The sequence below is a fragment of the Cetorhinus maximus genome, unplaced genomic scaffold (genome assembly GCF_964194155.1).
Source record: "Cetorhinus maximus unplaced genomic scaffold, sCetMax3.hap1.1 HAP1_SCAFFOLD_2025, whole genome shotgun sequence".
Lineage (NCBI taxonomy): Eukaryota > Metazoa > Chordata > Chondrichthyes > Lamniformes > Cetorhinidae > Cetorhinus > Cetorhinus maximus.
In genome coordinates this window covers 11,195-36,840 of record NW_027597965.1, presented here as the reverse complement: position 1 = coordinate 36,840, position 25,646 = coordinate 11,195, and the positions used below count along the sequence as shown (strand labels likewise).

The 25,646-nt window shown below is 44.8% G+C and overlaps 3 non-coding genes and 1 pseudogene across 3 annotated transcripts; 2 read left to right on the top strand and 2 right to left on the bottom strand.

Moving 5' to 3' along the window:
• The first annotated feature begins 418 nt into the window (after nucleotides 1–418).
• LOC144676858 (uncharacterized) lies at nucleotides 419–25,113 on the top strand (annotated as a pseudogene).
• trnan-guu (transfer RNA asparagine (anticodon GUU)) lies at nucleotides 3,989–4,062 on the bottom strand. The gene has a single exon. It is a non-coding gene; the product is annotated as a tRNA-Asn (tRNA).
• trnas-aga (transfer RNA serine (anticodon AGA)) lies at nucleotides 9,241–9,322 on the bottom strand. Its single transcript has one exon. It is a non-coding gene; the product is annotated as a tRNA-Ser (tRNA).
• trnae-cuc (transfer RNA glutamic acid (anticodon CUC)) lies at nucleotides 11,423–11,494 on the top strand. Its single transcript has one exon. It is a non-coding gene; the product is annotated as a tRNA-Glu (tRNA).
• Nucleotides 25,114–25,646: the final 533 nt, after the last annotated feature.

Sequence of the window (25,646 nt, the reverse complement as noted above, 5' to 3'; positions counted from 1 at the left end):
GACAATCAGGTCCTGTGAACCCTTCTCGTGTCCTACATTCCCATTCCCTGCTTTCCAGGGAAAGATTGAGTTCATAAACTGGACGGGTGGGTAGTCCCTGGCTAGGTCAGCCCTCTTCCAGAGAGTATATAAGAGTTATTGCTGGGACAGCAGATTTTCGTCCCTACTGCCATTAGTGATGATCACAAGATGTTTCATTGAAAACAAATTTCACCATTTGCCATGGTGAGATTTGATCCCCAGAATCCCAAACCAGTGAAAGTACCACTGTGCCACAGCCTCCTACCAAGGTAAACGCGTTTAGAATTTGACGTGTGTCAGTTACTTTCAGTGATGAATTTCTGTCGTGGGCTCCCTTGTCAGTTTCACAGGAGCCGCAGTGATGAGGTTGGTGGGTTTTGGAAATTGAAAGTTCTACATGAGCAGCTTGAACAGCGAGTTGAACAAGTGCCAGCTCAAATCGAATTGTACGGTTTGTGTGCGGTGTTTCATTTTAACAGGAAGGACGAGGAGAGACAGATTCAAAATAAATTGCTGTGAGGAAAAAGACGAGGGTTATGGAACGAGTTAAACTGCTCTTCCAGAGAGCCGGCACGGACAAGAATGTTCTCCTTCTCTGCTGTAGCCACCCATGATTTCATATTAGCAACATCACCCTGTGCATTGAGTCAGTCGTGGTGACTGAGTGGTGAAGGCGATAGAGTCCAAATCCATTGGGGTTTCCCGCTTCTCATTATTCCTGGTTTTAACTCTGTGTTTACAGAGTTAATTACCGGTTACATTGAATCAAGTCCATCCAAACACTCGGGCGTTTTCCTATTTCCGTTCACTCACGAAAATATTCACGAAACGTCTAGTCGGAAATGGAACAAAAACGGAGCCAGGTTGGTGTCAGGTTTGCTTTCTGGGTGTTTGTCTCTCCTTAGAAACAATCCCTTGTCCTCTGTCACTCTCGGTGTAAATGTCTGTGTGTGTTCCTCTGTGTGTGTCAATGTGGTTCAGTTCCTCATTTGTACCATCCAAACATTGTTTACGATCGTTATGTGGCTTCATATTAAGATGGTCCAGAGAAAACAAAAGCGCTGTTTTAAAAGGTGCAAGAGGACATTTATTTCTGTTTCTTTTTGGGTGAAGACTGTTCAGCTACTAAATGCCCGGATGTTACAAAGCGGAGCATGATTGAAGTTTTCAAATGATCTTATTACATAGCTGAGAATGCCCGAGGGGCCGAATGGCCTATTCCTGATCATATTTTTCCCACACTCTAATTCAGAGCCGAGGCCGGTCAAGGCAATGGTTGTTTCTGCTCTAAATGTGGTACTGAGTCACCGAGTGGGCTAAGATGCTGGCCGAGGCATTCCTGCTTTGGGCTCCAGTCCCGCGGCTGCTAAACTTTCCAGTGCTTTGTTGTTTGAGACGCTTCCAAAAAATCCTCCGTGCGGCCAGGGGACGGCTGACCTGTGCAGTGTTGCATTTTGGTTGGGGGAATGGGGAGAGGTGGTTGGGGCAATGGCACGGACTGAAAATCTTTTTTCCCTGTTACTTTCTGTCTCCATTCTATTATTTTATACAAACAATAGCGAACTTTCACTCAGTATTGTGGCGAATTGGTTAAACTGATGGATTGGAAATTGGCTGGAGTTTTCTCACGCAGGTTTGAGCCCTGTAGTTTATGCTTCTTATCATTCCTGATTTTAACTGACGGTCTGTGGAATTAGTTATCCGTTAAATTGAATATAAAACATCCAAATACCCCGTGTTTCTTATTTCTGTTCATCTGCAAATATTCACTAAATTCACAGTCGTAAATGGAAGAGTAATTGACCACTCCTGATCAACCAATCACAACTGCTCTTTGACAGCAGCAGACCAGGCCGAATGGCCTCTTTCTTAGCTGGAACTTTCCATAATTTTATGTTTCCCAACAGCACGGATGCTCTTTCCCAGTCATTATGCCATTTTATAACCCATTCTGTCGAAATGTACTTTGTTACTTTGTGTCCTGTCCTTCTGAAGTCAAGACCCGGAGTGAATTCAATGAGAAGTTTTCTTGCCATTTCCAGCAGGAGATTTGGAACCAGACCAGTTCATTGAGTTTAAATGGTGCTGACCCTTCACTGCAGCTCGTTGTGTTTTTGAGTGGAGATGATTTCTGTTTGTTACGAAGTGCAGGATGATCTGATTAACTAACGGAGCAGGTTTGAGGTTCCGAATGATCTATTCCTACTCTGAAACAAAACCAAAACATGCTGGAAAAACTCAGCAGGTCTGACAGCATCTGTGGAGAGAAAGACAGGGATAACGTTTCGAGTCCTCATGACTCTTTTTCAGAACTAAAGGGAAGTAGGACTTCATATTTCTACTTCCCTTTAGCTCTGAAGAAGAGTCATACGGACTCGAAACGTTAATCCTGCCTTTCTCCCCACAGATGCTGTCAGACCTGCTGAGTTTTTCCAGCATTTTTTGCTTTTGTTTAAGATTTCCAGCATCCGCAGTATTTTGCCTATTCCTAATCTATAGTTTTTGTTCTATTTCAGTGCCAAAACTTGTGAAGGAAGTGGTTCACAAATTTCGCCCAGCGAGGCTGAGCGAGCTAAGGCGCTGGCTTAAAGTATGTACGAAGTCATGAGTTCGCGTCCCACCGCTGCTCAACATTTAGCAGCCCCATTAGCACAAGCAGATATCACCTCATATTGACAAGGAGGACGAGGAGAGTTGCTGTGGGGAAAAGGTGGGGTCTGGAATTACAGTAGTTGAGTTGCTCTTGCATAGAGATGCTGAATGACCGTCTGATGTAGCCGTCTATGATTTTATACAAACAGCAGTGACGTCATTATCGGCCCTGTGTTCACGGTGGAGTGGTTAAGGGGATGGAGTTGGAATCCTGTGGGGTCTCCTCACAGAGGTACAAATCCTACCGGCTCCAGTTCTCATCATTCTTGATTTTAATAAGGTGCCCATGGAATTAATTATTGGATAAACGGAATCAAAACCACACAAACACTCCCGTGGTTTCTTCTTTCCGTTGGTCTGTGTGTGTCAATGTGGTTCAGTTCCCCAAGGGAATGGACACATTTTTAACAGAACAAACTTTATTCACATTAGTTGTGCAACTTCAGATCAAAAAAATATCAGGGTGAAAGTTGGAAGAGGAGCTTGTCTCCTTCTCTATATGCCCCATTACAACAACAGCTTACATTTAGATAGCGTCTTTAACGTAATTAAACCTCCAAAGATGGTTGACAGGATCATTATGTAACAGAGTCTGACACTGACACACATATTGAGATGTTGGGCCAGGTGAACAAAAGCTTGGTCAAAGAGATAGGTTTTACAGAGCGTCTTAAAGGAGGAAAGAGAGGTCGAGGGAATTCCAGAGCTTGGGGCCTCGGTAACTGAAACCTCGGTCACCAATGGTGGACCGATTCTGATTGGGAATGTACAACAGGCCAGGATTAGAGGGGCACAGATATCTCAGAGACGTGTGGGGTTCGAGGAGATCTCAGAGATATCACCCAACTGTGTGGAAAAGTTGTATCGCTCCCATTCCTGTTTGTTGTTGAATGTGAGCTGAATGCTGGATCTTGCAGCCACATTAGATTCGCTCTTCACCATTTCTGAAGATAACATTCAGCAAAATAAGAAGATGTTTCAGCTGGCAGCGGGTGATTGGAGAGTGCAGGGCTGGAATATTGTTACTTGTTCCTGTCTCACTCACTGTGGAGCTGAGCAAGAGCGACGAATTGATGGGCTTGTTTCAATCCAATAGCCTCATAGATCTCTATTGATTTAGATGGGGGTTCATGATCGTTCATATTCTTTGTTATATCTGAAATGAATATCCATAAACAGAGCTTGGTGTGGGAACTCAGTGGGTGACAGCCGAGTTTTCAACGTGGGGGGTGGGATGGATTTTCTTGTAGTTTCAGGGCCCCAAAACAAATCAGAGCGTTAATGAGTAATGATGGGGAGGAAAAAATGCCAGCTTCGTCCCTGGGTGGTCTCGAACCACCAACCTTTCGGTTAACAGCCGAACGCGCTGACCGATTGCGCCACAGAGACTTGATGGAGACGCTGGCACTCTGTAAGATATCCTAAACCAATGGCTCAGTGAGAGAAAGCTTCAGATTGCCGTGACTGCAATGACAATTATTCCCTATCAGTTTTACTCTTCCCAAATAAAGGTTGGGACATTCATTGTGGACACATGGAAAAAGTCTGATCCCACCCACTGCAGACACATCCATGTCACCGGGAACCAGCTCTCCTACAACCGGTGCCGTCTCCCTTCGAGCCTCCCTGTGTTTTGTCTGTTACTGAGTATTCTGCTTGTCCCAAAGCCGGTAGTTCTAAAGGGGTTTCTCTGTTACACAGCGAGTGGTTAGGATATGGAATGCACCACCTGAGAGTGTGGGGGAGGCAGATTCAATCGCGGATTTCAAAAGAGAATTGGACAGAAAATGCAGGTCTCCAGGGACAAACGCGGGGGAGTGGGACCAGGTGAGTTAGTTTCCAGAAGAGAAAGAGATCTCCCTTTTCAGACGGAGTTAAGGAGATTTATTTCCTCTCATAGGGTCATTCGCCTGTGGAATTATTTTCATCAGAGGTTTGGTCATTGAATTTACACAAGGCAGAATTGGACAGATTTTTGATAGACAAGGGGGTCAAAGGTTATGGGGGGCGGGCAGGAAGGCGGAGTTGAGACCACAACCAGATTTGCCGTGACCTCAATGAATGGTAAAGCAGGGTCAAGGGGCTGAATGGCCCACTCCTGCCCCTGAGACCTTTGTTCCTCCGACCCAGGCTGAATTGCCTCCATCTGTGTGTAGCCTTAGCTGTGATTCTCTGACACTATGAGGCGCTGGAGAGGCAAATGGCCAATTCCTGCTTCTATTTGTTATGTTCTATTTTGGAGCTGTTACCACCCAAGGCAATGGTTAGTTTACCTTTGATAGTGGGAGCGTGGCCGGCTGGGTTAAGGTATTTTGTTTGGGCTCTGTTCTCTTCGTGGGTTCGTTTCGAAATTTCAGTTGATTTGTTCTTTCAGCCACTTCACCTGAGCATGGGCTCACGGCCGTCGATGTCTTAAGATCTTCATCTTGGCAGGAAGAACGAGGAGACGCAGTATGAATTGCAGGGTGACTGGGGATATTTGGGGCCGAATTCCCTCTTCCTCTGTTATAACCTTTCTGTGATTTCATATGAACAAGATTGAAATTGATGCGAGACCTGTAATTGCGGATGAGTGGTTAAGACAATGGGTTTGAAATCTACTGGGCTCTCCCCATGTAGGTTTGAATCCTCAATGTCTGCTGCTCCACACTTTAGGTGAATCCAGAATTAAATTAATTGTTGGTGAAATGGAATAAAAACTTTCCAAACACTCCCGTGTGTTTCTCCTGCATCTCCTCCGCATTTCTTCATTTCCGTTCATCTGCAAGCATTCACCAAATCTGCAGTCTGAAATGGAACAATAATTGGAGAAGCTGGTGACATCCTAACTTTCTGGGTGTTTGTGGATCCTGAGGCCTCTGTCACTCTCGATGCATGTGTCTGTGTGTGTTCCTCTGTGTGTGTCAATGTGGTTCAGTTCCCTGTGGGGATGAACACTTTTTTACCATCACAAACTTCATTCACATTATTCGTGCAACTTCATGTTAGAATGTTATGGTCCCCCGTCTTTTCCCCGGAGACCTGAATTTTCTGTCCAATTCTCTTTTGAAATCCGCGATTGAATCTGTCTCCCTCACACTCTCAGGCCGTGCATTCCAGATCCTAACCACTCGCTCTGTAACACAGAAGCCCCTTCAGAATGGTACACTTTATGTGATGTTGCCTCTCTTCATTCTTCCGACCAACATGAATCACTTCACACTTCCCTACATTAAATTTCAGGTTCGCTTTAACAGTTTACACGAGGAATTCCTGTGCATTGTGACAGTTCACACAGCGGTAAGAAAAAAGTTAGCTCCTGATCAGGAGTTGAACCTGGGCTGTGGTGGTGAAAGTATTAAATCCGAAGCACGAGGCTCTTTGACTTCCAGTGAAGCCGAGGCTGTTTTCATTCAGAAGCCAACGGCTGTGATATTAACAAAGCGGGATGGAGAAAGACTCAGTTTGAGCGGTGACACTGCTGGAGGGATGGGGAGTTGGGGATCACCCATCAAAGTTTTAAAAAAACGGCAGCGCCCAGAGTGGGGCTCGAAGCCACGACGCTGAGATTAAGTCTCACGCTTTACCGGGTAAGCTAGCTGGGAATGCACAGTCATTGCTCCCTATGCAAAAATTCAGGGAGATCAATGTTCCTTCCTCCCTGGAGCCTCAGCTTGTTCTGAATTTCAAAGTGTGGAAGGTAATCGGCCTACAAAAGCCCCAAGGTTACAATACATTCCTCTCAATCATCAATAACATTCACATCTTCCACTTCTTAGCTGCACCTCCTTCCAAACATTGCAAACTCTCTCTTGCATCTTTCATCCTGATATTTTTCTCTTTGACATTTTAATATGAAGCTGCACAATTAATGTGAGTCAAGTTTATGAAGTGAATATGTGTCCACCACCTCGGGGAACTGAACCGCATTGACACACACAGAGGAACACAAACCGACACATACACCGAGAGTGACAGAGGCCTCAGGAGAGACAAACACCCAGAAAGCAAGGATGTCACCAACTTGGTCAATTATTGTTCCATTTCAGGGGCCAAATGTAGTGAATGTTTGTAGATGAACAAAAGTAAGAAACACGGGGGTATTTGGGTGGTTTTCTTTTTCATTTGATGGATAATTTACTCTGCAGACAGTTTATGTCAATCAAGAATGAGAAGAAGGGGAATTGGCAGGATTCGAACCATGTGGAAAAACGCCTTAAGCACTCGGCCAGGACAACTGGGTAAAGGCTGCATGTTGCTTAAAATTAGGGAATGAATACAGGGAGTTCCAGTGAAAGGAGGTCTTCATGTCTGTGTCATTGTCCCATCTTTTCCCAGTCACCCTGGGATTTATACTGTCTCTCCTCATTCTTCCAAATGAAATACAACACGGCACAGATCAGCTGCCCCTTCACCGCACGGAGAATTTTTGGGAAGCGCCTCAAATAACAAACCACCAGAAAGTTTGGCAGCGGTGGGAGTGAAGCCCAAATCACCAGAGAGATCGAAACCTGAACCAGCGGCTGAGCCCACTCAGCCTCACTACCACATTCAGATTAGACACAAACATTGTCTTCACCAACATTGACACAATATAATATAATATAACATAACACAATATAAAACATTATGATCAGGAATTGGCCATTCGGCCCCTCGAGCGTTCTCAGCTACTTAATAAGGTCATGTGAAAACTTCAATCATCACCCAGTAACATCCGGACGTTTAGTTGCTGAACAGTTTACACTCAAAGAAAAGAGAGAAATGTTTTAAAACTGCTCTTTTTTTCCCTGTACCATCTTAACATGAAGCCACAGAACTAACATGGCCAATGTTTGGGTGGTAAAAATGGGAAACTGAACCACATTGACACACACAGAAAATCACAAATATGCGTGTTGTTAAGATTTGAAATGGTGCTTATTTTCATACTGTCTTTCAATGTGCAGAAAGTGGAGCTGTGATTAGCTTATAGCTCAGACGATGCACAGCAAGAATGTACATAACAGGCTGATGCTGACAGTGCCTGTTTGGACTCAGTGAGCTGCATCTGACGATTGAGAACATTTAATTGCCGCTCAACGAGTCCGGTTCCAAATTCCCTGCCATAAATGAAAAGAAAACTCGCTGAATTTGCTGAATGTCTTGAATTCAAAGCATCATATGGAAGGTCAGAAAATTCATCTTAACCGTGGTATTAGGAAAAATAAAATGACAGAAAGTTACAGCAAAGAAAAAAGGCCATTCGGCCCTGTGTGCTGCTTTCAAAGAACAGTGTGATTGGTTGACCTGAATACTTTTAGGAAGAATGGACAAAAAGGAAATCGAGGCAGGGTCGCGCTGTTAATAAGGAACGAGATCGGTACATTAGTGACAGAGGATCTTAGATTGAAGGATCAAGATATGGAATTAGTTTGGGTGGAGCTAAGAAACAACAAGAGGCAGAAAACATTGGTGGGAGTTGTTTATAGGCCACTAAACTGTAGTGGTAATGTTGGGCATGGGATAAATCAGGAAATTAGAGCTGCATGTGACATGGGTAATACAGGAATAATATTCTGCCTCGCACCACCAGCTCTATAGTCAGTGCTTTGTAACCTACCACAGTCCTTCTCTTTTATTTTCACTCCCTTACTCCGACTCTGGGTTTATTCCCGAGTTTTGCCCTTGTGACATTTCCAGCTCTGATGTGAAATTTACACTCTTACTCCATCATTTCTAGCAGAGCTTTACAGTGTTATTTACAACCAACAAATTAATCACATTGATTTGATCAGCTCGCCCAGGAGGAATAAGTTTCAAATCCCTAACCAGGAATCGAACGCAGGCTGTACTGATAAAATTACCGCATTCTAACCACTAACCCAGCAGTTTGACACATTCAGGCTGCTTGTGGCATTTTCCCTTTCCAGATCCCTTTTTCCAGGGCCAAGTTTCTTTGACCAAATGGTCTATGTCATTTGAACACAAGTGACGTCTTCAGCCAATGGGAAAAACCATTGCTGAGAGCTGGAACATGAAATCGATACTTTCCTCCTTTAAGACAGTTCTTAAAGCCTCCCCCTTTGACAGAGCTTTTAGTCATCTGACAGAATATGAGGCTCAGCGTCATACTTTGTTATACAATGCTCCTGGGGAACGCCTTGTGACGTTTCATGAGGTAAAAGGAGCTTTATAAATATAAGTTGTTGTTGTACTCCATACAGAGAAAAAGACAGACTCCTGTTGTCTCTTTCATCCTGATATTTTTCACTGTAACATTGTAATGTGAAGTTGCACCACGAATGTGAATACAGTTTGTGCTCGTAAAAATGTGTTCACCTCCTCGGGGAACTAAACCACATTGACCCACACACAAGAACAAACAGAGATTATACATCGAGAGTGACATGGGCTTAAGGAGAGGCAAATGCCAGGATGAAATCATGTCACCAAACTGGCTCTTTTTTTTCATTTCCGACTGGAGATTTGCAGAAGGCTGACAATGAATGGACATAAGAAATCACGGATGTGTTTGGATCTCTTTTCCTCGATTCAAACGATAATTAGTTCTGTCTGCGTGCAGTTAAAGTCAGAAATAACAGGAAACGTAGTCAGCAGGATTCGAACCTGCGCGGGGTAACCCCAATGGATTTCTAATCCATCGCCTTAACCACTCGGCCACGACTACAGAGGTTGCTCCTATACCATTATTAGTTGTATGAAATCGTAAAGGTTACAGCAGAGAAAGCGATCTTTCTGCCCGTCTTGTCATGGCCATTACCTGGCCTTTTCCCCAGAACCCTGAAATTTATTCTGTCTCTCCTCATTCTTCCCACCAAATTGGAAATGAAAGAGTGAGAATGATCACATAAGCTTACAAAGCTCACAGCAACCGTTGTTTTCATTGGCTGACAAAGTCGTTTATCTTGAACCTAAACAGGCAGTTTTGTGGTGAAAGAGATCTGAACTGAAAAACAATAGGCAAAAGCAGCGTAGATAAGCCAAATCGAAAATTATTGGTGCAGCTTCCCTGGTGGTCTCATGGTTAGGATGTGGTGCTCTTAGCGCTGCGACCCGCATTTGATTCCCGGTCAGGGAATGTCAATTTGTTGGAACGAGTGTTGGTTATTCATTGATTGGAAACGTTTAAAACTCCACCAGAATCAGGGGAGTGTGGTTTTAAGTTTTGCCTCAGAGCTGGAAAACAGCACACTTAGTTCAAGTGGGGTAAGGGAATGAAGGAAGAGGAGAGGGGAAAGGCTGGGTGCAAATCACTGACTGTAGAAATGTTGGTGTGAGGCAAAATATGGGTGGGAGAAGTACGAAATTTGCTGCCTACTGTTTGCACTGACACAAATATCATTCCTGAAGGATCAACCAATCACTACTGCTCTTTGAAACCAGCACGCCCTGCCTAATGGCCTCTTTCTGTGCTGTAACTTTTTGTAATTTTATATTTCCCAACAGCACGGGTCATTCTGCCATTTTATAACCCACTCGAGCGAGATGCGCTTTCTTACCTTGTATTTGGCTCTTTTGAAACCTAAACAAGGAACAAATTCAGTGAGTTTTCTTGTCATTTCCAGCACGAGATTTGTCACGAGACTAATTGAGCGACATATTAATGGTGCCAATCCTTCACTGGAGCTCACCGCGTCCAAAGAGCACTGTTATCATCAGCCTGTCATGTGTCTTCTTGCAGTACATCTGCTGAACAATATAAAGCTTATCACAGCTCTGCTTTCTACACATTGAAACCCAGTGTGAAAATCAATTACAAAGCTGAACAACTGGGAGGAGACTGACTGTGGATAATCGGCACTAGGCACATTCCTGTAATCAGTATCTGGGAGAACCAGGAAGATGAGATCCAGGTGTCTCTTTACCAACGAGTTTTACCCATTCCCACGAACTGGCTGTGTCTGCATCAAGCACCTAATTAACCTGGGGGCTGGACGGGTAGAGGAAGCTGGAGGCCAAACAGGGACAGAAGCAGAATGAGATGCGATATGAAAGTGTTTTGAATTAGATGTATGTCAGTTGCTTTCAGTGATGAATGACAGTCTTGTAAGTTTCACAGGAGCCGCAGTAATTAGTTGGTGTTTTTTTTTTATTTCAAGCAGCAAAATTTTAAAAGTAAAAAGATAAAAAACTGAAACTTTCTATATATAGCCTACAACAACAGTGCCTTTTACCGAATGAAACGTCATAAGACGTTCCCCAGGAGCATTGTATAACAAAGTGTGACACTGAGACACATATTCGGTCAGATGTCTAAAAGCTCGGTCAAAGGGGGAGGCTTTAAGAACTGTCTAAAAGGAGGAAAGTACCGATTTCATGTTCCAGCCATCAGCAATGGTTCTTCTCATTGGGGAAAAGTCACCTGTGTTCAACCCAAACAGACCAATTAGTCGGAGAAAGTTGTCTCTGGTGAAGGAGATCGGGAATGAAAAAGAAAATGTCATAAGTTGCCTCCATAATCCAAATGTCAAGCCTTGTTGGTAGTTTCCCTGATGTCCAGTGACTGGGAATCGGCGCTTCCATTGGACCAACAGCGAATAGGGTGGAGGGTTTTGGAAATTGAAAGTTATACATGAGCAGCTTGTGGGGCTATTTCACCTCACTGTCAATTTCATGTTCCAGATCACAGCAACCGTTGTTTTCATTGGCTGAAGAAGTCGTTTATCTTGAACCTAAACAGGCAGTTTTGTGGTGAAGGAGATCTGAACTGAAAAACAATAGGCAAATGCAGCGCAGATAAGCCAAATCAAAAACTGCTGGTGCAGATTCCCTGGTGGTCTAGTGGTCAGGATTCGGCGCTCTCACCGCCGCGACCCTGGTTCAATTCCCGGTCAGGGAATGTCGAGTTATTGAATTTGTTGGAATGAATGTTGATTTTTCATTGATTGGAAACGTTTAAAAGCTCCACCAGAATCAGAGAAGTGAGAGTTTAAGTTTCGCCTCAGAGCTGGAAAACATCACACTTGGTTCAAGTGGAGTGAGGGAATGAAGGAAGAGGAAAAGTTGCAAAGCACTGACTATAGAAATGTTGGTGTGAGGCAAAATATGAGTGGGAGAAGTACGAATTTTGCTGCCTACTGTTTGCACCGGCACAAATATCACTCCTGATGGATCAAACAATCACTACTGCTCTTTGAAAGCAGCACGCCCGGCCGAATGGCCTCTTTCTGTGCTGTAACTTTCTATAATTTTAAAGCAACAGCACGGGTCATTCTGCCATTTTATAACCCACTCGAGCGAGATGTACTTTCTTACCTTGTATTCGGCTCTTTTGAAACCAAAACACGGACCAAATTCAACGAGTTTTCTTGTCATTTCCAGCACGAGATTTGTCACGAGACTAATTGGGCGATACATTAATGGTGCCAATCCTTCACTGGAGCTCACCGCGTCCAAAGAGCACTGTTATCATCGGCCTGTCATGTATCTTCTTGCAGTACATCTGTTGAACAATATAAGCTTATCACAGCTTTGCTTTCTTCACATTGAAACCCAGTGTGAAAATCAATTAAAAAGCTGAACAACTTGGAGGGTAGTGACTGTGGGTACTTGTGGCTCAGTTCATAGCACCCTCGCCTTTGAATCAGAGGGTTGTGGGTTCATGTCCCACTCCTGGAAAACCAAGAACTGTGATTGTACTCGAAAGAAGTTGCAATCTGTGACTGTTGGTAACTCGAAAGAGTTTCCTGTAATCAGTATCTGGGAGAATCAGGAAGATGAGATCCAGTTGTCTCTTTACCCACGAGTTTTACCCATTCCCACGAATTCACTGTGTCTGCATGAAGCACCTAATTGACCTGGGAGCTGGACGGGCAGAGGGAGCTGGGGGCGAGACAGAAGCAGAAAGAGATGCGACATGAACGTACTTTGAATTTCAGTGGTGAATGTCTGTCTTGTAAGTTTCACAGGAGCCGCAGTGATCAGTTGGTGTTTTATTTAAGCAGCAAGATTTCAAATTAAAAAGATAAAAGCAAATTACCTTGAATGATGGAAATCTGAAACAAAAGCAGGATATGCTGGAAAAACTCAGCAGCTGGAGCGAGGGTCAATGTTTCCAGACAGTACGACTTTTATTCAGATTTTCAAAGTATTAGAGCACCAGCGTGGGGCTCGAACCCATGACCCAAAGATTAACATTCTCATGCTCTGCCAAGTAAGCTAGTGAGGAACATGAAAAATTGTTTTGTATCTCAATATACATGGTTAAACCTGCTGCTTTCTACCTGATACCTCAGCTTGACCGGAATTTTAAAGTGTGGAACGTAATCGGCCGACAAATGCACCAAAGTTGCAATGCATTCCCCTCAATCATCAATAACATCATTCACATCTTCCACTTCTTAGCTGCACCTCCTTCCAAATACTGTGATCCATTTTCCTCAGGATTTTCTCCTGGATTTAATATTTACCTGCTTCGTGTCCTCATTTTGAAATCAGAATCGCTTCAATATCCAACACAATTTGAATTGCAAACCTGACGGGCAAACAATGGAAAACAAGTCACTCGGTAACACAAATCCCATGGTGCTCATTTTCAGATTCACAACAGTCAGATTTTCAATAAAATGAAGGAATTTTACAGTGAAAAGTTTAGAAAGTTGGTGTGACTTTTATTTGTGACTCAGTCACTCGGGTATTCTGTAAATGCTGTTCGGAGGTTTAGTGACCGGGATATAATCTACCTGCGTTTTCCTGAGCCTGTGCTCGGTGTATTGGGAGGTTTGGCCCGGGTTGGAGTATCTTGCATTCCAGGGATGGGCAGTAACCCGCTGATTGAAGCTGCAGTCGCCGCTTTCTGCTGGCAGCGAGTGATTGGAGAGTGTGGAGCCGGAACACTGCTGCTTTTCTGCTTTTCTCTGTCTCACTCACTGTGGAGTTGAGGAAGAGAGAATAATTGAGGGGTTCGTTTGATTCCAATAATTTCATGAATTTCTGATGGGTTAGATGAAGGTACAGAGTGGGTCCAAATCTTTTCTCATTGTATTTGACAGAAAACGTAATTTTAAAAAGAAGCTGTTTTTGTGGGAGCTCACTGGACAACAGAAGACCTGCCACCGTTTGGGGATATCTTGCAGCCCAAGTACCCAATGACAACCTGGAAATGGGTGACAATGAATGGTGCTGAGGGGGAAAAACAGTAAAAATTTTAAACCACTGGGTGGTCTTGAATGACCGACCTTTCAGTTAACAGACAAACACGCTGACCAATTGCGCCACAGACACTTACACAAACCTAACTGACAAGGTATCCAAACCAGGGTGTCAGTGAGTCTAATGTTCAGATTTCCACTACCCAGATAGCTATCACGCTCTGTCAGTTTTACTCTTCCAAAATAAAGGGTGGGACATTCATTCCAGATATATGGAAACAGTCTGATCCCACCCACTTCAGACACATCCATGTCACCGGGAACCAGCTCTCCTACAACCGGTGCCATCTCCCTTTGAGCCTTTCATTGTCTTATCTGTTACCAAGTATTCTGATAGTCCCGAAGCCGATATTAGGTTTGAATTCCTGATGTGCAGTAACGAGAATCCTTTCAATGTCTCAAATCAGTTAATTTCACTGATAACGTTAGTGTCACTGTTCCAGCGTCTTAAAGAAAGGAAAGGTGCCTTGACTGTCTCTGGTCAGTCGGGCAGGTCACCCTTCATTCGCATTGGATTCCATTCCTCAAAGTGGATTTTCATTTCCTTCTTGAGTTCCCTTACTACATCTGGCAGCATTTTTGGATTGAGAGGCATTATTAACATTTCAGATGCAGTGCAGTTCTGATGAAAGGTTACGGACCTGAAATGAAAACCATGCCTCTCTCTCCACAGTCACTACCAGAGCTGTTGAGAATTCCAGCATTTTCTATTTTTATTTCAGATAACCAGCATCTGCAGTAATTTGCTTTACTTTACCTGATCAGTGAAACATATAAGATCCTCAGGGTACTTGACAGGGCGGTTTTGGAGAGGATGTTACCTCTTGTGAGAGAATCTAGAACTCGGAATCGCTGTTTAAAAACAAGGGGTCACCCATTTAAAATGGAGATGAGGCGATTTTTTTTCTCTCACAGGGTCGTGAAACTTTGGAACTCTGTTCCTGAAAAGGCTGTGGAAGCAAAGTCTTTGAATATTTTTAAGGCAGAGGTCGATATGTCCTTGGGAAGCAAGAGGGTGATAGGTTATCAGTGATAGGTGGGATACAGATTTCAGGTGACTATCAGGTCAGCCATGATCTTATTAAATGGCGGAGTAGGCTTGAGGGGCCGAATGGCCTACTCCTGTTCCTTTTTCTTATGTAGTGCTAAGAATGTGGAACCCATTACCAGTCAATTTCGAGATCCATGTCTGAGCTGAAAATGTGTAGGTAAACCCACACTGTAAACAGATTGTTCACCAGTTAAAATTGGAAAGGGATTCACTCTCATCCCTTTTACTGACACAGCAACACAGTCTTGCTGGTGGGAGACCATTCAGATACTTCACGTGTGCAAAGTGCTTTATTCAGTTTGCCCACACGTTAACACTCCAACTTTAAAAGTTCAAAAGATTTGATCAACAATCAGAGCAGAGATCTGTTCTCTTAAATGTTCCATGTATCGGGGGAAATGTTACCAGCTCACCGCATCTGCTGAGACTACACTGAGTTCAGATCTAACTGTCGGGGTTTGTTCTGCATCCAGGTGAGAATTGCGGTGGACCCCTTAGCAATTTGGCCGCTGTTTCATTGATTCAACAATTTTATGTCTTGCCCCTATGGCACCCATCGTATTCTGATTACAGGATAGCGGTTTCTGTTCTACAACGTGATATTTCAATGGCGGAGCGGCCACCCAGCATTCGCTGCGGGGCAGAATGTGCCCTCTCTTCACAACAGCAGCGCCTACGCATGCGCAGTGCTGAGTGTGGTGGGGCATGCGCATTGCGGTCGGATCCATTAGCATGCGCAGTGCTGGTCTGTGACTGAAGCTGCTCAGAGCGGGTGAGAGAATGTCGAGTGGAGCAAACTAACAGAGTTAGTGGGTGTGTGAGGAGGAATGGAGCCAGCGGAGTGGGCAGGGAGGCTTCATAAAGACACAGCGCAGGCCTCAGACCTCAAATAACAAGGTACCGGTCTTGTATTTGCAGAGAACGGGCCGAAAAAGTCTGGATTTCTCCCTTCTCCAGGCCCGGGGTAACGGCCGCCATCTTTATAGGGGGCAATGTGCAGCAGGGCGCATGCGCGGTCATCCTTGTCCAGGTAGCAGGAGGAGAGATTGTTGTGCATTTCTATCCCGGACCGACAGGGATGGATTTTGGAAACTCCTTTCACAGGGGGTAAGAAGGGGAGGATTTAGACACAGCAAACTCAAACCAAGAGAAACGTTTGTTCTTTCTGAATTTCAATCCTGGATTGACCGTGATGGATTTTTTGAATTCCATTTACAGGATGTTAGAAGAGGAGGAACTCAAGGGATACTTGAGGGAGATGAGAAACTGAAACCAAACATCATGACAAAATCTGAAAGTCTCTTGATTCACCAGGACCTGAATAGCACCAGCCTTTGAATGTAAGCATTGAGGTCGTTTTCAGTTACTGGGTAAAAAATCTCTTCCTCACATTGTGGGTCTTACCTAAAATCTTAAATCTCTGTCCCTTAATCCTTTCATAATCAGCCAATGGGAACAGCTTTAATTTAACTACCTTTCATAATACTGTACACCTCTATCAAATCTCCCCTCAAGCTCCTTTACTACAAGGAGAACAACCTCAGTTTCTTGAATTTAATCTTACAATTAAAATCCCTCATCCCTCGACCCATTCTGATAAATCTCCTCTGCCCCCTCTCAAGGACCCTCACATCCTTCATAATGTGTGGTGATCACTGGTTTGCACAGACCCAGATGTTCTGTGTCTGTGACATCATCACACATCGACAATTACACTGTGACATCATCACACATCAACAATTACACGGTGACATCACCCCGCTCCCCAGGTATATCCTCAACTGGGAGATTTTTCACTGACTCCAGTGCTTCTGATATCTTTCTAGCTACAGGCTGCAACAGGAGAGTTTAAATTTGAAAATGGTGATATTCTTTCAGAGGTGAGTATTTTTCACCATCCATCTACAATTTAGAGCTTTTAGTGCTGTGATGTTTTCTGTGAGAGGTTCCAAGTCTCTGGGACTGGTGTGGCTCCTTTACTGAGGATTTGAATCCATGTCCATCCATTGCTCTGTTTCACCTCTGCCCTCCCTGATCACCTCTCTACCATTGTCCACCTTCCTCTGTCTCTAATAATGGATCTATTTGAGTTATGTTTAGTATTTTATTGTTACTTCTGCGGACTGTGTCTCAATGAGGTTTCCTCCGCTGCCCATCCCCTGACCATGTGCTGCTGGTTTCCCAGCTTTATCTTCCCACAGTATCTTTCATAGTCAGGAACTGTTTTTCCTGCGCTATAGTCCATTTCTATTCCACTTCTGAGCTTATGTTGATCACCAAATTCTGCAGCAATTTTACTCCCTGTAAATCATTCTGCGAACCCTGAAATGTTTACTCTGTTTCCCTCTCCACAGATACCAGCAAATATTGCCAATTCCCAGTTGCCTGTGGAGAAGATGATGTTTGACCTTCTTGAACCGCTGCAGTCCGTGTGGTGAAGGTGCTCCCACGATGCTGTTAGGTAAGGAGTTACAGGTTATTCACCCAGTGATGATGAAGGAACAGTGATATATGTCCAAATCAACAAGAACAATTTGTATTTATAAAGCACTTTTAATGTAAGACAATGTTCCAAGGCATTTCACAGAAATGTTACAAAGCAAGGTTTGACACTGAGCCACATGAGGAGATATTAGGGCAGGTGATCAAGCGTTTGGTCAAAGAAGTGGGTTTTACAGAGTAAATTAAAGGAGGAAAATGAGGTAGAGAATGGGAGAGGTTTAGGGAGTGAATTCCAGAGCTTGGAGCCTTGGAAAGTGACAGAATGGGCACGAATGTGGAACAATAGAAATCAGGAACACTCAGTATGCCAAATTAGAGGAGCGCAGATATTTCCGAGGGTTGTTATGTTGGAGGAGCTTCCAGCAACAGGGAGCAGCCATACAGGAATTTGAAAATAAGGGGTGGAGTCGGGCGATGTTACTGAGGTGGAAATAGGTGGTCTTGGTGATGATGTGGATATGTGGTTGGAAGCTCATCTTGGGGTGAAATATTTCACCATGGTTGTGAACAGTCTGGTTCAGTCCCAGACAGTTGTCAGGGAGAGGGATAGAGTCGGTGTCTAGGGAGTGACATTTGTAGTGGGGACTGAAGACAATGGCTTCAATCTTCCCAATATTTAAATGGAGGAAATTTCTGTACATCCAGTACAGGATGTCAGACAAGTCAGGACAGTGTGTGACTTGGAGGGGAACTTGGAGGTGATGGTGTTCACATCCACCTGCTACCCTGGTCCTTCTCCGGGGTAGAGGTTGAAGGTTTGGGAGATTCTGTCAAAGTTCTGGTTTATTTGTAGGTCTATGAAAAGCCCTCTCCTCACCCCCTGCTTCTCCCACTCCTCTCTCTGACTTTCTCTCTCTCTCCTTTTCTCCTTCTGTCACATAGAATTCTCCAGCCCAGCGGGTTGTGGATGCTCCATCATTGAATATATTTCAGGCTGAGATGGAGAGATTTTTGGTCTCTCAGGGAGTCGAGGGACATGGGGAGTGGGTGGGAAATTGCAGATGAAGCCCAAGATCAGCCACGATCGTATTGAATGGTGGAGCAGGCTCGACGGGGTGTTAGGTCTTCTCTTGTTCCTATTACTTCAGTTCTTATGGAGACCAGAGTCTTATGTAGGCCCAGACCGGGTGGCAGGTTCCCTTCCCTGAAGGACATTAGTGAACCAGTTGGGTTTTTATGACGATCCAGCAGTTTTCATGGTCACTTCTTCCTAGTGCCGGCCCCACAAATTCCCAGATTCATTCAGCTCAATTTCACAACCTGCCTTTGTGTTTTTGTGGGTTCTCTCTCACTCCCTTTTTTCTGTTTTAAATCAATTCCACAGGGTATTAGAAGGGGAGGATTTGCAGTCGGGAAACTGAAACTAAACATCAGCTCAGGATCTGACGGAGCCGTCCAATTTATCGTAACCTGAATATCATCAGATTTTGAACATGGAAGGAAAAAGCACCGTTCACAGTGGGGAGAAACTGTACACGTGTTCTGTGTGTGGACGAGGCTTCAATCAATCATCTGACCTAATGGGACATAAATGCAGTCACAATGGAGAGAAACCGTGGAAATGTGGGAACTGTGGGAAGGGATTCAAATACCCATCTGACTTGGAAAAGCATCAGCGCAGTCACACTGGGGAGAGGCCATTCACCTGCTCCACATGTGGTAAAGGATTCACTCAGTCATCCAACCGGCGGAAACACCAGCGAGTTCACACCGATGAGAGGCCTTTTAAATGCCCAGACTGTGGGAAGTGCTATAAAAGTTCCGGGGAACTCATGTTCCATCAACGTGTTCACACTGATGAGAGGATGTTCAGGTGCTCTCACTGTGAGACTGGGTTCAAGACATCATCTGATCTCACTGTACACCTGAGAATTCACACTGGAGAGAGGCCGTTCACCTGCTCCCAGTGTGGGAATGGATTCACTCAGTTACCCCATCTGCTGACACACAAGCATGTTCTCACTGAGGAGAGACTTTTCAAATGCCCAGGTTGTGGGAAGTGCTATAAAAGTTCCAGGGAACTAATGTGCCATCAACGTGTTCACACTGACGAGAGACCATTCAGGTGCTCACTGTGGGACTGGGTTCAAAACATCATCTCAGCTCACTGTACACCAGCGAATTCACACTGGGGAGAAGCCATTCACCTGCTCTGAGTGTGGGATGGGATTCACTCAGTCATCCCACCTGCAGACACACCAGCGACTTCACACTGGGGAGAGACCTTTTAAATGCCCAGACTGTGGGAAATGCTATAAAAGTTCTTGGAATCTGATGTACCATCAACGTGTTCACACTGACGAGAAACCGTTCGCCTGCTCCAAGTGTGGGAAGGGATTCACACAATCATCTCAACTGCTGACACACCAGCGACTTCACACTGATGAGGGACCTTTTAAATGCCCAGACTGTGGGAAGTGCTATAAAAGTTCTGGGAACCTGATATACCATCAACATGTTCACACTGACGAGAGACCATTCAGGTGCTCTCACTGCGGGACTGGATTCAAGACATCATTTGAGCTCACCGTTCACCAATGGATTCACACTGGGGAGAGGCTGTTCATCTGCTCTAATTGTGGGAATCGATTCACTACCTCATCCCACCTGCTGAGACACCAGCGAGTTCACAAGTAACTGTAGCCATTGGATTTTGTTGTTAATCACATCCAGACTGAACCATGTTCTTCGGGGCCCATTTCTGCTGATGTTCATCGACTCCTAATATTCTGGATGAAGTTAAATAAATCAGCTTTTTGTTAAATACAGTGTGTGTTGAATCTGTTAAACATCTCTGTCAGTTCCATTTGAAGGGCTCTCCCTCTCCCTTCTCTCCTCCATCTTCACCTCCAACAACAAGTGTGAGGAGCTCATGGAGTTTCTTTGTCACTTAGATTGAGACAATCCGATCAGCTGCCTCTGCTGCTTCCCTCCCTTCCACTAGCCCACCGGGACAAACTGTCTCTAAAGTTCCCCAATGTCCGAACCCACATCTTTCTCCAGTTTCTCTCCCATCTCCCCTCATGTCCTCCCAGTGCTCATCTTGTCCATGAGACCCACCTCCTGCTCCATCGACCCTATTCCTATGACAATGTTGATGGCCCAACTTCCCCATGTTTGAAGACATGGTTACTGGTTCTCTCTCCAGGTGCTGTTCTTTGCCTCAAATCTGCCATCACCACCCCCTCCTCAAAAATAAACCTTTTATCCACCATTCTTGCAAACTACTGCCCCATCTCCAAGCTCCCGCTCCTCCCTATACTGTTCCAATGTGCTGTCACCTCCCAAATACTAGGATTGTCAGTGTGAACAGGGTGGGATGTGTTTGGAGACAGGATGTCCCAGTTCTCCACCCTGGGATTGTCAGTGTGAACAGGGTGGGATGTGTTTGGAGACAGGATGTCCCAGTTCTCCACCCTGGGATTCTCAGTGTGAACAGGGTGGGATGTGTTTGGAGACAGGATGTCCCAGTTCTCCACCCTGGGATTCTCAGTGTGAACAAGGTGGGATGTGTTTGGAGACGGGATGTCCCAGTTCCCCAACCTGGGATTCTCAGTGTGAATAGGGTGGGATGTGTTTGGAGACAGGATGTCCCAGTTCTCCACCCTGGGATTGTCAGTGTGAACAGGGTGGGATGTGTTTGGAGACAGGATGTCCCAGTTCTCCACCCTGGGATTGTCAGTGTGAACAGGGTGGGATGTGTTTGGAGACAGGATGTCCCAGTTCTCCACCCTGGGATTCTCAGTGTGAACAGGGTGGGATGTGTTTGGAGACAGGATGTCCCAGTTCTCCACCCTGGGATTCTCAGTGTGAACAAGGTGGGATGTGTTTGGAGACGGGATGTCCCAGTTCCCCAACCTGGGATTCTCAGTGTGAATAGGGTGGGATGTGTTTGGAGACAGGATGTCCCAGTTCTCCACCCTGGGATTGTCAGTGTGAACAGGGTGGGATGTGTTTGGAGACAGGATGTCCCAGTTCTCCACCCTGGGATTGTCAGTGTGAACAGGGTGGGATGTGTTTGGAGACAGGATGTCCCAGTTCTCCACCCTGGGATTCTCAGTGTGAACAGGGTGGGATGTGTTTGGAGACAGGATGTCCCAGTTCTCCACCCTGGGATTATCAGTGTGAACAGGGTGGGATGTGTTTGGAAACAGGATGTCCCAGTTTTCCACCTTTAAAGGGACAGGGAGAGGACCAGCTGGGCTGAATGATGCTGCTTTATGACATCACTGCAGTGCCTAGTAACCGTTCTCCCTGAGCCCTGCTCATTATGGGCTGGCTTTAGCTCAATGCTGTTACAGGGAGGGAAACAGGAGGAGGATTCGAGCCGTGTGGAGCTCAGGATTAATGGGGAGAGATACAGGATCAATTTCTACCTTACTGAGTGAGAAATGTCATTGTCCCAGACACTCCCTGTCCCTCGGTATCTGTATCCGGGGGACAGGCTGATGGGTTTACTCTGTATCTAATCCGTGCTGTGTTTGACTGGAGAGTGTTTGATTCTGACAGAAGCCATTCACCTCGATGATGATGAGATAAACCCATCAGCTTCTCCCCTGGACACTGATCCTGAAGGACAAGGAGTATCTGGAATATTTTGTACCATGTACTTGACCCAGTTTTGAACTCCTTGCTCACATCTCCTTTCATCCTGCTTTGTTCTAATGAAAAGACCCCCAGTTTCTCCAGTCTCTCCTCATGGGAAAGAGAAGTTGGAATGAAGTTCGAAACTCAAACAGGAGCTTCACAGCAGACAGGTCACCATGAGAAAACATTTCATTCCACAGTCAGTTGTTATCATCTGGAATACACTGTCTGAAAGTTTGGTGGGAGCAGATTCAACAGTAACTTTCAAAAGGGAATTGGAGAAATGCTTGAAGGAAAACATTGACCGGGGCCATGGGGAAACAGCAGGGGAGTGGATTATTCAGATAGCTCTTCCAAAGAGCTGACAAAGGCACAATGTGCCAAATGGCCTCCTTTTGTGCTGTCGCCCCTCATCCATTGTATCGTCTCTGTGAATCTCCTGCACTCTCTCCATGGCCTTGACATCTTTCCTGTTGTAAGATACCCAGAATTTGACTCAATATTCTAAATGCAGCCTAACCAATGATTTACAAATTAATTTTATAAATAAAAATGGAGTAACAGGTTCAAACAGCATTTTAAACTTGTCCTTCAAATTTAAAGATTTATGTTACTGAACCCCTTGTAACATGGCTAAAATACTTTGAGGTAAAATGTCTGGTATAACGTGTATTATGAGATAGAGAAGTTTAGTCTGAGTTCGAAACTCAAACAAGCTCTTTACTGCAGACAGGTCACCACGGCAACACTGATAAGACATTCCACTGCACAGAATCAGCTCATTGGAAACTCGAATCAGTTCAGGGAAAAGGACAGAGTTTGTCTGTTATTGACCATATTATAAACTGAAACCAGAGTGAGGAATAGATCAGATTATAATGTGTGATGTTTATACCTATAATTGTGAAACTATCAGAAATAACAGAATTAACAATGGGCAGGGGGGTTTAGGGAGAATGAGAACATTCCTGAAGAAAAGTAATTGCTGGGAAACAGGGAATGTGTCCTTGTGAATCACAGATTCGAGAAATTCCAGCTGTCTTTTCCTCACTTCCTGCCAAAACCCAGCAGAGAAGACAATGAATCAGGGGCCAGAGCTGGATCACTACAGGGTATAAAAGTGAGGGGATACTGATGTAAGGAGGCAGCCGGGACTGGAGACACCAGAAATCAAACTCAGGGCACCCGAGGTTCCATCCCGTGGGCTGACCTCGTGTAAGTGACTCTGGACACATGGGAGTTACATGTTTATTCTGATTTATGGATCAATATACGATACAGTAGAGAACAGAGAATCTGCTCAGCATATGCTTCTTAATGAGGTGTTGAAGTTGCTGACTCTGGACTCTCAAACCCACAGATTCTGAGAGAGAGAGAATACAGAAAGAAAGCAATGAATGATATGTAAAATTGAGGGGGAAACAGGAAGTGATCAATGAGTGAAGTTATAATGACAAAGGATAGACAATGAGAGAAAGTAGAGAAATAAAAGATATCTACAAATCTCAGAGGATGTGAGAATAGTTACAGAAGGTTAATTAATTTGGGGATAGTATGGGGAAATGGTGTTGAAGTAGAAGATTATTAAATGGTGCAGCATCACGCTCCTATTTCTTATGTTCTTCTAAAAAGTGTATTGTTTTAGAAACAAATATTTCTGTACAGGCTTTTAATTCGGGGTGTGTGGGCGTTGGTAGCAAGTCTATTATATAAACTGCCCATCTCTTGTTACCCATTGAGAAGGTAATGGTGGTCTTGGTGATGATGTGGAGATGTGGTTGGAAGCTCATCTTGGGGTGAAATATTTCACCATGATTGTGAACAGTCTGATTCAGTCTCAGACAGTTGTCAGGGAGAGGGATGGAGTAGGTATTTGGGGAGTGGAGTTTGTAGTGGGGACTGAAGACAATGGTTTCAGTCTTCCCAATATTTAAATGAAGGAAATTTCTGCTCATCCAGTATTGGACGGTGTGTAACTTTGAAGAGAACTTTGAGGTGATGGTGTTCACTCACACCTGCTACCCTGGTCCTTCTAGGTAGTGGAGGTTGATGGTTTGCAAGAACCTGATGTATTTCTGTTCTATTTGTATAGGGTCAAGATATTCTCTCTCCTTCGCTTCTCTCTTGCCCTTCCTCTCACACTCGCACTCCTCCCACAGAGGCCAGCGTCTTGTGTAGGCCCAGACCGGGTGGCAGGTTCCCTTCCGTGAAGGACATTAGTGAACCAGTTGGGTTTTTATGACAATCCAGCAGTTTTCATGGTCACTTTTTCCTCGTGCCGGCTCCACAAATTCCCAGATTCATTCAGCTCAATTTCACAACCTGCCTTTGTGTTTTTGTGGGTTCTCTCTCACTCCCTTTTTTCTGTTTTAAATCAATTTCACAGGGTGTTAGAAGGGGAGGATTTACAGTCGGGAAACTCAAACCAAACATCGCATCAGGATCTGACAGAGTCACTCGATCCATCAAGCTCGATAATGGAAGGAAAAAGCAGTGTTTACACTGAGGAGTAACTGTGGAAATGTGAGGACTGTGGGAAGAGATTCAATTCCCCATCTCAGCTCGAAACTCATCAGCGAGTTCATACTGGGGAGAGACCGTTCACCTGTTCCTCTGTATGTGGGCAGGGATTCACTCAGTTATCCAACCTGCTGAGACACCAGCGAGTTCACACTGGGGTGAGGCCGTTCACCTGCTCTGTATGTGGGCAGCGATTCACTCAGTTATCCAACCTGCTGAGACACCAGCGATTCAATACTGATGAGAGGCATTTTAAATGTTCGGACTGCGGGAAGTGCTTTAAAAGTTCTGGGTAACTGTTGTGCCATCAACGTGTTCACACTGACGAGAGACCGTTCAGGTGCTCTCACTGTGGGACCGGATTCAGGCACTCATCTCACCTCACTGTACACCAGCGAATTCACAATGGGGTAAGGACGTTTACCTGCTCCGAGTGTAGAAAGGGATTCACTCAGTTATGTCACCTGCTGACACACCAGGGAGAGACCGTATACCTGCTCAGAGTGTGGGAAGGGGTTCATTGATTCATCCACCCTTTTTAGACACCATCGAATTCACACTGGGGAGAGACCATTCACCTGCTCTGAGTGTGGGAAGGGGTTCACTCAGTCATCCCACCTGCCAACACACCAGCGAGTTCACAATTAACTACAGTGATTGGATTTTGTTGTTCATTACATCCAGGACTGAACAAATTTCATCGGAGTCTGTTTTTGCTGATGTTGAAAAGCTCCAACCATGTTGGAGGTGCTAAATATTCTGGATGAAGTCAAATAAATCAACTTTGTATTAAACACACATTATGTTGAACATTTTTCATATCTTTAACACAAGTCAGTTCCTTTTGACGGGCTCTCTCTCTCTCCCCTGTCTTCTCCATCCTCACCTCCAACAACAAGTGTGAGGAGCTCATGGAGCTTCTTTGTCACTAAGTTTGAGACAATCCAATCAGCTGCCTCTGCTGCTTCCCTCCCTTCCTCTAGCCTACCGGGACAAACTGTCTCTAAAGTTCCCCTTGTCAGAGCCCCAAACTCACATTTTTCCCCAGTTTCTCTCCCCTCATGCCCTCTCAGTACTCATCTTGTCCTCTGCTGTATTGACCCCATTCTCATTAAACTACTGATCACCCAGCTTCCCTATCTCAGCTGATATTGTTAATGGCTCTCTCTATCTTTCTTCTG